The sequence below is a fragment of the Prionailurus viverrinus genome, chromosome E2, assembly GCF_022837055.1.
Source record: "Prionailurus viverrinus isolate Anna chromosome E2, UM_Priviv_1.0, whole genome shotgun sequence".
NCBI classification, from domain to species: domain Eukaryota; kingdom Metazoa; phylum Chordata; class Mammalia; order Carnivora; family Felidae; genus Prionailurus; species Prionailurus viverrinus.
In genome coordinates, this window is record NC_062575.1 from 14013059 (window position 1) to 14024676 (window position 11618).

The window sequence follows — 11618 nt, forward strand, 5'->3', positions numbered from 1 at the left end:
GACAAAGCTGAGAGTGTGAGTTACTGGCTAGAAAGGACTGTTTCCCAGAGACTCCAGAATGCCCTGAACCCCCCTCAGTGGCTTTGGCTGGAAGAGGCTGCCAGTCCTTTTCTGCCACCCCCCCCCCCCGCCTCCCAATACCTTAGACTCTGTTCTTCAGTGCTTTACGCAGCTGTAAAGCAAGAGGCAAGATGGGAGATGGATGCAGTTGGCAAGAAATAGAAATTGAAAGGCTAACTTGAAAAAACAAGCCATTGGGTGGGTGACTGTCTACAAGCAGAGAGGGCCCAAAGTGGGATTTGGAAAGGAGAAGGGGGTTAACAGAAGTGGTAGAAAGCTAAAGGGTAACCTAAAGTGAGCTTAGCCCAGAGCTGCAGCAGGGGGCTGGGAAGTTTGGTCCAGTTACAGAGGAATGGCTGGAGGAAAAAAAAAAATGACTTCCATTCCAAGGCATGGGCTCGGGCCAGCCCCCGAAAGGGCTGGAGCATGGTCTTGGCCAAGTTCCTGGTTTATGTCATGCCTCAGTTTCTCCAAAGTGGGAAGGAGGTCAGCTGTTAGATCTTATCGGAAAGAACTGGGCCATTGGGGGTGGCTAGGGGGCAGTGCCAAGTAGGGGAAAGAGGAGAGAGGTGCTGATGATGCAAAGACAGCCTGTGGCTAAGAGGTGCGGGGCAGGGGTCTCCAGGTAGCGCAGAGGCCGGGAGCGCGCGGGGGGTTGGGGGTACGAAGTAGCCAATGGACAGTAAGTCAGGACTGGGGCAGGGAGCGCTTCCCAGAGCTGGGGCTGGGGGCTGCCACCATGGAGTGGAACGGTCGCGCCTCAAAGGCTGGGAGCGGCTTGAGATGCAGAAGCAGAAGGCGGGGATGGGGATTGAGGCCAAGAAAAGCGGACCCCCGTCCCCATGGGGGAACCCAGAGCTCCGACCCCGGAGAAGTTGCCGGGGTGGACCGGGCCGGTCTGGGCCGCTGGGCCAAGCCAGCTGCCCGCGCGGAAGGGGTTCGGGCAGCAAGGGGCCCGGGGCGCCCGCATCCCGCCCGCCCTCATCCCGCCCGCGCACCTCAATCAGCGCCGGGCGCAGCGCGGGCCATGCTCGCCGCTCCTGCCGCCGCCTCCGCCCGTGCAGAAAGCCGCCGCCGCTGGCGGCGTCCGGACCCGTTAGCTCCGCGGCTCCCTCGTCTGTCCGCAGCGGGCCAGTCCCGCCCTTGCCGGCTCTGCCCTCCCGGAGCGAGCCGCCGCCGCCGCCGCCTCAGTCCGGCCCCTCCCCCCACCCCAGCCCGGCTTGAAGGGAAGGGTGGGGGAAGGGGGCAGCTGCCCCCTCCCCACTCACATCCTCCCCGTCTCTCCCCTCCCTCCTCCACCCGCACGCGCGTGGGCATGCTGGGATATGGAGTGCAGCCGGCGCTGAGCCGCTAGGGGTGCCCCACATCCCGGACTACAGCTCCCAGAAGATAGCGTGCGAGCCTTAGGGATTGTGGGCTTTGTAGTTCGACTGGAACCCGGAGGGGGGGCGTCTACCGCGTAGGAGGTGGGGTCAGGGGGGGATGGGAAATCTCCATTCCCAGAAGGCTGGGCTCCCCGCGTTTGAAACGGAGGATGTGGGGGTCTGCGGTGCCTCGCGCCTAGGTTGAATACCTGGATCCCCAGGGAGGCGCCAACTGTAGCCCAGGATGCCTCTCAGACGCGGCTGTGGCCAGCTGCGGCCGAGCCCGGCTGAAGGGGAAGCCTCCAGGCCCCCGAACAGCGCCTCGGGTACCGTTCCCACTCGCGCTCCCAAAGAGCTATGACCTGAGACCAGCTTGGCTTCGTGCCCGGGCTCTGCAAGCCGGAGCTGCGGTGGGGCCTCTGCGCCCAGGCCGGAGGAGAAGGGACTCCAGGAGCTGCGTGGGCGTGGGGTTTTCCCCACCCGGGAAAAGGGAGCCTAGTGACTGTGGGTTTCGCGGAGCGCTCGCACGCTGGGGCACCTCATCCCAGTCGTACTCTTTTTTGTCAGATGCTCTTAGCTCCCTACTGTTTAGGGTAAGGTGTGCACATTTTAAAGATTTTTTTCCATGTCTTCTCTTATCAAGTCTTTTCCCCAACTTCCAAACCTAACTCAGATCCGTCCTGAAGCTCCAGGTCGACTGCGGTTTCACCTCCTCTGGCAGAGCAGAAGGCTGTAGGTCAGTGGTTCTCAAACTTTGGCGTGTATTAGATTCTCCCGAGAGCTTGTTCACATACAAGGGGCTCCCACTCGCAGTTTGTTTCATTAACTCTAGGGTGGACCTGGGAATTTGTATTTCTAAGAACGTTCCAGGTAATGTTGATGTTGCTGTTCTGGGGAACCACTTTGAGAACCGCTACTGTTGTTGTTTGTTCGCTGGACTTCTGGCATTGTCCTTCAAGGATGGGCCTGCTGTGGAATATTGGCCTCTGAAGAGCCAGACCATAGGAAGGCAGGGTCCTAGTGCAGTTTCACATAGTAATCCTCTTTTTAATTGTAATAAATAAACAAACCAATTCATCCAGTAAAGAAAAATACAGTGTGGGCCATCTGACTGAAAGGTGTTCCAGACCTTAGCCCTTGTCGTTTGCTCTAATGCTGGGAAGGTTTTCAGTTGCCAAAGTGGCAGCTGAGGTGCACCTGGTGCTACCTCCCCCTCCCGCTCCCCATGGATGTAAGCCAAGGGGCGTGATCTCAATCCCAGAGGACACTCTAGAATCCATGGCCTCTGGGTGGGCTATGACCTAAAACAGGCCCCGAGAGTGAGAGGTGGGGAAGTGGGTTCCTGACCCATCAGGTAGACTCTCCTTACCACCTGCGGTTCTGGGAACTACAAAACTCTGGAGACAAAACTTGGTGTCCATCACCTTCAGACATGATCCTAGACTCTTCCAGCTGTTAGGTGACAATGATTTGCTGCTTGACCAAACTTTGGCCAGACTAGTCTGAGCTCTCTTTTCCGTTAGGCCTCAACCTTGGCCTATAAAAACTACACTCTCAACACAAATTATTTCATCCATCGTCCTTCCCCCACATTAAAGACTTAAACACAATAATGGTTTCAAACGGCTCAAAGCCACATCCCTAGGAGGACCCTAGCCCCTTTAAAGTACCTGTCAGAGAAAGCTTAAGGCTACCGAAAGAATTTACTGTTTGTGCTAGCCATTCCCTGATGATAGGTGACTACTCCTACTTAAGCATTTACTAAAAAGGGCTTGCAACTGTGATTTCTTCCTCTGTCCCTTTGAGATGTATATGTATCTCCTAGAGCTCTGGTGTGCCTTTCCCAAAGACCTGAAAGCCATTCCTTTGAAATGTAATCATCAGGAAGGATAAGGCCTCGGTCTCCCAGTCTCTGTGGGAGGATAGAATCCTAACTTCGATAATTGTCAGCTAACAGGCACAGCTGGCCTAAGCATTTACACTGACCAACCCTTTGTAATTTTTCACTTCCCTGACTCTACTGAGCCCCTGCTCACCTCCCTCTATACTCCCTCATTCTCTCTTTAAAATACCCTGTCACCTCTACGAATCCAAATTGAGTTCAGTTCACACTGGACCTTCTTTCTTATTGCAGTAGTATATTCTTGGTTGAAATCTGTCCTTACCACTTTAACTAGTGTCTGGCTTTGTTTATCTTTGACAAAGGGGGTTTGTACTCAGTCCTCAGGGCCCAGGCTCCAGGCTTCTGCCTATACACCAAGGGCCAAAGGGTGAGTTATTCCTAGGTCCTTGGGTAAGTAGCCACGTAGCCACCAGAGGCATTGGACTTTGACTAAAGTTAATTCTGGAATGCTTTCCTGTTTCCTTTAGATTTGTCCCCTACACAGACTACGTAAGTCCACAAGCAACCTCTGCACCCCAGTCAAGTGCAATAGAAACATTCCCTTACATGCAGAAGGTAAGTGAAGGTTTTTGAGTTTACATCGATCTCCCAAATGTCTGTTAGCAGATTATTCAGGGAGAATTAAGATGCCCTTTCATGGGCAGGACAGAAAGACCCTCTCTAAGCCTCAGGTCCAGCAGGAACCCTCACTGTCACCCTTTACCACCTCCCAATTAGATGTCAAAATAGTTCACCCATTTCCCCTTCCTGGTTCTGCTTTCCCATCCCCTCCACCAATCCAAATTCTGCCTGATTGTCCAAAGTCTACCTTGAGCCTTCCTTACTCCAAAAGGTTCTCCCCAACTGCCTCAGTGTGGCATTTGGATTTGAATCATTTACTGAAAAGCCTAGCTTTGCTGGTGAACTATCCAGTGCAAGAGAGGCAGTAAAACAGGTATTCGGGAGTTGGAAAGTGGCAGATAAAAGCACAGGGCTTTGGAGGCAGACAGCTACTAATAGCAAGGTGCAAAGAGGAGCTGGCTCCCTCACTCCCTGGGTTTCTGTTTGGGGGACAGAAGCTTAAAGTTGGAGCGGTCTGACAGCTCCCACCCCGAATGCTGTGTGTGACTCAGAGCAAGTTACACAATTCTTTCATCTGTAAAATGGGAATAATAATAATGAAAAGACCTTATTTTTTAGATTTGTTGTAAAGATTGAATGAAAAATACTATGATCTTAGATAGGAAGACTATCCAAAATAAATCAAGTTAATCTGTAAATTCAATGTGATTCCATTACCAATATCAGCAGGTTTTTTTGTTTGTTTGTTAATTTTTAGAGGTGGGAGAGAAAAGTAGATACACTGATTTTTAAAAATTATTTGGGAGGCACCTAATTTCAGCTCAGGTCATGATATCGTGCTTCTTGAGATCAGCCCTGTGTCCACTTCTGCACTGACAGCAGGGAGCCTGCCTGGGATTCTCTCTCTCTCCCTCTTTCTATGCCCTTTCCCCATGTTCTCCCTCAAAATAAATAAACAAACATGAAAAAAGAGAAAGAGAGAGAGACCTCATTTAATAGTATATACTGAAATCATATTTATGGGATGATAAGATGTCTGGGGTTTGCTTCAAAATAATCCAGGGTTGGGTGCAAGTATAGATACAAGGTTTACTGAATTGATCATCGTTGGAATGGGGAATGATTGTTACTTGGGGTTCATTATAACAGCTTTTTCTATTTTGCCTGTGTTTGAAGCTTTCCACAATACAATGGTTTAAAAATTTTTTAGTCAGATCTCTGCCGTATGTCTAGCTAAAAACCACCACCTCCACCAAAAAGTGAGTTAATAGAAAATGGGAGATGGGAACGCAAACTGGTGCAGCCACTCTGGAAAAAAGTACGGACGTTCCTCAAAAAACTAAAAAATAGAACTACCCTACGACCCAGCAATTGCATTACTAGGCATTTATCCACGGGATACAGGTGTGCTGTTTCGAAGGGACACATGCACCCCCATGTTTATAGCAGCACTATCCACAATAGCCAAAGTATGGAAAGAGCCCAAATGTCCATCGATGGATGAATGGATAAAGAAGATGTGGTGTATATATACAATGGAGTATTACTCAGCAATCAAAAAGAATGGGATTTTGCCATTTGCAACTACGTGGATGGAACTGGAGGATATTATGCTAAGTGAAATTAGTCAGAGAAAGACAAAAATCATATGACTTCACTCATGGGAGGACTTTAAGAGACAAAACAGATGAACATAAGGGAAGGGCAACAAAAATAATATAAAAACAGGGAGGGGGACAAAACAGAAGAGACTCATAAATAGGGAGAACAAACTGAGGGTTGCTGGAGGGGTTGTGGGAGGGGGGATGGGCTAAATGGGTAAGGGGCACTAAGGAATCTCCTCCTGAAATCATTGTTGCACTATATGCTAACTAATTTGGGTGTAAATTAAAAAAAAAAATTAAAAAAAAGAAAAAAAATGGGAGATATTTTTGCAATTTATTTTTTATTGTTATTGTTATTTTTTTATTCCAGAGAGAGAGTGTGTGAGTAGGAGAGGGGCAGAGGGAGAGAGAATGTCAAGCAGGCTCCATGCTCAGCTCTGAGCTTGATGCAGGGCTCAACCCCATGACCCTGAAATCATGACCTGAGCTGAAATCAAGAGTTGGACACTCAACTGACTGAGCCCACCCAGGTGCCCCCATTTTTGCAATTTATTTTAAAAGGTGAGGAGCTAATACAAAATGCTTTTGTAAATCAGTAAGAAGACCAAGTAATCACTAGGAAATGTAAAAATTATATAAAAAGAGAGTTCACAATAAAAGAGAAAACAATGGCTCTGACATGAAAAGATGCAGAGCTTTATTTTCTAAAAAATCGTGGAAAACCATACATGAGATTTACCACCTTAACCGTTTTAAGCATACAGTTCAGTAGCGTTAAGTAAATTCACATTACTGTGCGGCCATCACCACCATCCATCCACAGAGCTCTTTTCATCATGCAAAACTGAAAAGTTCTATACCCATTAAACAATGACTCCTCACATTCTCCCCTCCCCCCAGCTCCTGACAACCACTATTCGACTTTCCGTCTCTATAAATTCGACTATGAAGTCATATCAGCATGAGGACAGTATTTGTCCTTTTATGTCTGGCTTGTTTCACTTAGCATAATGTCTTCAATGTTCATCCACATTGTAGCATGTGTCAGGACTTCCTTCCTTTTTTAGGCTGAATAACATTCTGTTGTATGTATGTACCACATTTGATCTATTTATTTGTCGTTTGACACTTGGATTGCTTCTATCTTTTGGCTCTTGCAAATAAAGCCACTATGAACACAGGTGTACAAGTTTGTCTTTAAGTCCCTGTTTTCAATCCTTTTAGGTATATACCCAGAAGTGGAATTGCTGTATCATATGACAATTCTGTTTTTAATTTTTTGAGGACCCATCATAACATTTGCCATAATGGCTGTACCATTTTACATTCCCACAGCAGTGACAAAGGTTTCAATCTTTCCACATCCTCACTAACCATTATTTTCTCAGAGCTTCACTCTTAGTAAAAGAAATGCAAATTAAAACCACACTGAAATATCATTTTTCACCTATCAGATTGGCAAAGACCAAAAAGCTTGATAGCTATCTTGGCAAGAGTGTGGGGAACAGGATTCTTATACACTGTCAGTGTGACGGGATATTGGTTCAGCCTGGAAGAAGAGTGACTTGGTAATATCTTCTTATTTATTTATTTATTTAAAATAAATTTTTAATAATTTAAAATAATTAAATTATTTTAATAAATAATTAAAAAATTATTTAAAAAAATTTTTTTAATGTTTATTTATTTTTGAGAGAGACAGAATGCGAGTGGGTTAGGGGCAGAGAGAAAGGGAGACACATAATCCAAAGCAGGCTCCAGTCTCCGAGTGGCCAGCATAGAGTCTGACGCAGGGCTCAAACCCACGAGCTGTGAGATCATGACCTGGGCCAAAGTTGGACGCTTAACCGACTGAGCCACCCAAGCACCCCTTGACCTTGCAGTTTCTAAGAAAGTGTCCTATTTACACATTTTCTTGGTTACAACATTACTACAACATTTGTTACAACGTTGTAAGAGCAAATATTAAAAATGATTGGCACCTATATGTTGGGGCACCTGGGTGGCTCTGTTGGACGAGGATCCCACTCTTGATTTCAGCTCAGGTCATGATCACAGGGTTGTGGGATCCAGCCCTGAGTCAGGTTCAGTGCTGAGCGTGGACCCTGCTTAAGATTCTCTCTCTCTCTGGGTGCCTGGGTGGCTAAGTCAGTTAAGTGTCTGACTTTGGCTCAAGTTGTGATCTCAAGGTTTGTGAATTTGAGCCCCAAGTTGGGCTCTCTGTTGTCAGCATGGAGCCTGCTTTGGATCCTCTGTCCCCCTCTCGCTTTGCCCGTCCCCTATGCTTGTTCTCTGTCCCTCTCTCTGTCCCTCTCTTTCTCAAAAATTAAAAAAGAAGATCTAGAAGTTGATGATCCAAATTAAAGACTAAAATGAATAGATTGAAGCAGCTTCAATTGATAGTGTCTTTTGTTATTACTTCAATGGATAACAAACTACTGGAGAGCAGCGGACTGGCTTTTGTAGGTCAAAACAGACCTTCAAGAAATATTGATTAAATTAATGAAATTATTTTTTAGTCTTTGGCAGAACTGAATTGGCAGGCCACTTGGAAAGGTTAAGTGGCTCGTCCAAGGTCATTCTTATATAATATATATTACCTATTCCTTGTGTGCAAAGCACAGTGGAGAGCACTGTGAAATTGAAAAATTGGACCCCACCTTATAAAAGCTTGAGATTTAGTAAAGCATTCTGGCAGACACCATTAAAAATATCAAGATGGTGTGTGTGTGCGTGTGCACGTGTGTGTGTTTAAAGACTTTATTTTTGAGTAATCTCTAACTCAACATGGGGCTCAGACTCACAACCCTGAGATCAAGAGTTACATGCTCTACTGACTGATCCAGCCAGGTGCCCCCAAAATATCAAGGGTTTTTTTTTTTATGGTCCTTTCAATTATATCGATAGAGACCATTGTTCTGATGGATAAATTAAGGCACAGATCAAAGAAGCAGTTTCTCAAAAGCCATATGAAGAAACAGAAAGGTGCTGCTGACTATAACAGAGGTCATCCTCACATTTGTGGCCCATCCTTAGTGTTCTAGGGGATTCATTTAGGGGTAGCATTTCTCATCAATGTTCCATGCACTGCATCAGCCTTCTCAAACGTGTCCATGTCCTGTGAGATGCTCCTCTATGAAAGGATTCCATAACCTGTGTGTGAAATGTTTTAGACATCAGTCTTAAGGTTCCCCATGCAAATAGGTACTTTTTCCCTACCTTTGTCCACTGAGAAGGCCTGAGAGCAGTGACGCCCCATTAACAACAAGCACGTTGAGCTTGTTGTTGTTGTTGAATTGAGGTGAAAATCAGATCACATAAAATTAACCATTTAATTTTTAAATTTTTATTCTACTATTTTTTTTTTGGCAGGGGCACCTGGAAATTAACCATTTTAAAGCATACAGTTCAGTGTATTTAGTACATTCACAATGTTTTGTAACCAGTACTTACTTCTATCTAGTTCCAAAACATTTTCATTATCCCAAAAGAAGATCTTGTACCCATGAAGCAATCACTCCTCATGCTCCCTCCCCTTAACCCCTGGCAACCACTGTTTTCTGTCTCTATGGATTCATTATTCTAAATATGCCATATAAATGCGGGGCGCCTGGGTGGCTCAGTCGGTTAAGTATCTGACTTCAGCTCAGGTCACGATCTTGCAGTTTGTGAGTTCAGGCTCCACATTGGGCTCTCTGCTGTCAGTGCAGAGCTCGCTTTGGATCCTCTGTCTCCCTCTCTCTCTCTGCCCCTACCCCGTTCATGCTCTCCCTCTCTCTCAAAAATAAATAAACACTAAAAAAAAAACCATTTCATATAAATGGAATCATACAAAATACGGTCATTTGTGTCTCACTTTTTTCACTGAGCATAATGTTTTCAAGATTCATCCATGTATTAGCATTTCATTCTTTTTATGACTGAATAATATTCCATTGTACAGATATACTATATGTGGTTTATCCAGTATATTGGTTTTTTTAGTGTAAGAAGAAAATAAACTTGTCTATCTTTGTTTAATGGCTCCACCCACCCCCTCTGCAGCAACACTTGCTAACATCTTATAGAAGCACTCTTGGGAAAATACTGCACAAGATATTTGCTAATGGCAATGGTCAGGCTTTGGGGAAGAGGATCCACCTAATGATGAAGTACAGTTAATAGCTCTCCAGAAGGGGTTCACTGTTTATCAAGCCTGTGTTTTAGTTTTTAAAAACCATACCAGCTGTTTCATTTTCTGCTTAGAAGACTCAGCAGAAGAGTTTAAGTTCTCCTCTCCATTTTCTTCACCTCATTCCCATCTCTTCACCAGTTGTCCTGTAGTAAATGCTGCTGGTTACGTGCCTTTACAGGGACGGTGCACCCATTCTCCACTAATGACCCACAGCTTCACCTTTCTCCTGAGACTCAGTCCACTTGAGCTGCCTCATCCAGGCATGCCAGGGAAATTATGCTCCTCCTTTCCCCACCTCCCAGTGGCCGACAGCCTACAAATGACTGATGGTACAAAGTCCAGCTCACTTGCTTCTGAGAGGGATAAACCTTGTGGTGCATTTTACACCTCAGAGCTCACTGTAGGATCAGACTGAGGCTAGACATTTTTGCTTGATTTCTTCTCCTTCTCTCTCCTGCTGGCCGTATCCTTGTCCTAATAAATCATTTGCACAAGAATCCCTGTCTCAGGCTCTGCACCTAGGTCCCCAACTTAAGCTATTACTGTGGATAGTCCTGGCTCCCAGAGCGACTTCCTGCTACCAGCAGCAGGCATACATCTTCATCTACAGCCCTGCAGATTGTACCTCCTCCAAGAAGCCCTCCTGGACCTGGGCCCTCACTCTCTGGCAGCATGTTTATTTAATAAGGAAATTGGATGCCTACTCTAGCCAGATACTGTTCTAACCATTTTATGTATATTAGCACATAATCCTCTTAACAAATTGATTAGGTAAATACTATTGTGCTCTTACAGATGAAGAAACTGAGGTTCAGATGAGGCTCAGAGAGGTTGAATGTCTTGTTCACATAGTTAGAAAGTAATGGGAGCTAGGGAGGATTTGTCTGATTTCACACCCTTGTATTAACTGCTATACTCTACCCTGTATTATAGCATCAGAACTTTTTTTTTTATAGGTCTACCCCAGACAGTGGGACTATGTACAGAGCAGAGAGCTACATGTTGTTATGTCTGTTACTGACACATTGCACTGAGGGCCACATCTTATTAAAAATGTTCCTTGAGTATCTTTGCTACTCAGCCCAAGGGATTCTACAGTAACTTTGGAGCTTCCCCTTCATCATGCCTGCCCTAGGAGGTAGGGTGAAACCCTTTGCCTCTGAGCTCCTTGGGGCACAGTGTTTTCCTTGAGCCCCTGCCAAAGCTGCAGTTGTAGGCATCCCTGCCTTCCACTCCACTGCAGAGCAGGGATCTGCATTGCTGAGCAGCAGTGGGAGACAGCTCATCACCCCCCTGGAGGCCTCCTGGGTTCACAGAAGAAAGAGCAGGCAGTGAAGTGGGGTTGGGGGATCAGACCTGGGCCAAGTGAAGACGGGAGAGTGACTCCAGGGGGAGAAGACCAAGGGAAGGAGAGAGATTTGGGGGAGGAGGCAGGGTAGTGGGAGCTGAGTAGGGAACTGCTGGTTATTCATTCACTCGGCAAAGTGCTTTAACCATCTACAATGTCTTAGGCACCGTTTTGGGGGCTGACAAATCAAAGACCATGCTTTAATGAGGCAACATGGGAAGAACAATAAAAGTAATCATATTTATGGTTAATATTTTTTGAGTATTTACTATGGAGTCAACATTTATCTTATCCTCACAAAAATCTCAGGCATTTGATGCTATTATTAACCTGTTGTATAGATGGTGAGAAGACACAGAGTAGCCAAGTGACTGGCCAAGGTTACACAGAGTTTGAGCAGGGTCCCTCATCTCCTTAGAGATAGATGCCAAGGCCTCTCAGTCTTCTTACTGACGACAGTGATTTGGAAAGCACATTCTTGTAAGAAAAATTCAGACAATAGCAATGAAACTCAATTTTTCTTTGCCCATGCCCATACCTAGCAGTCTTCACCCCAGGCTGTGTTCCCTTCCAGTCCAGTTACGAAAACTATGAGTCCATATAC

At 45.9% G+C, this 11618-nt stretch overlaps 1 protein-coding gene across 3 annotated transcripts in view; it reads right to left on the reverse strand.

Moving 5' to 3' along the window:
* The window catches only part of ST3GAL2 (ST3 beta-galactoside alpha-2,3-sialyltransferase 2), a 72278-nt gene extending 71002 nt beyond the window's left edge, over nt 1–1276 (reverse strand). For 2 of the 3 annotated variants that reach the window (XR_007147470.1, XM_047836462.1), the window contains exon 1: nt 1059–1276. The gene's annotated coding sequence lies outside the window, so the exon portion shown is untranslated. The remainder of the gene's footprint in view (nt 1–1058) is intronic. The other variant, XM_047836461.1, reaches the window with a different exon arrangement.
* Between the last annotated feature and the right edge of the window lie 10342 nt (nt 1277–11618).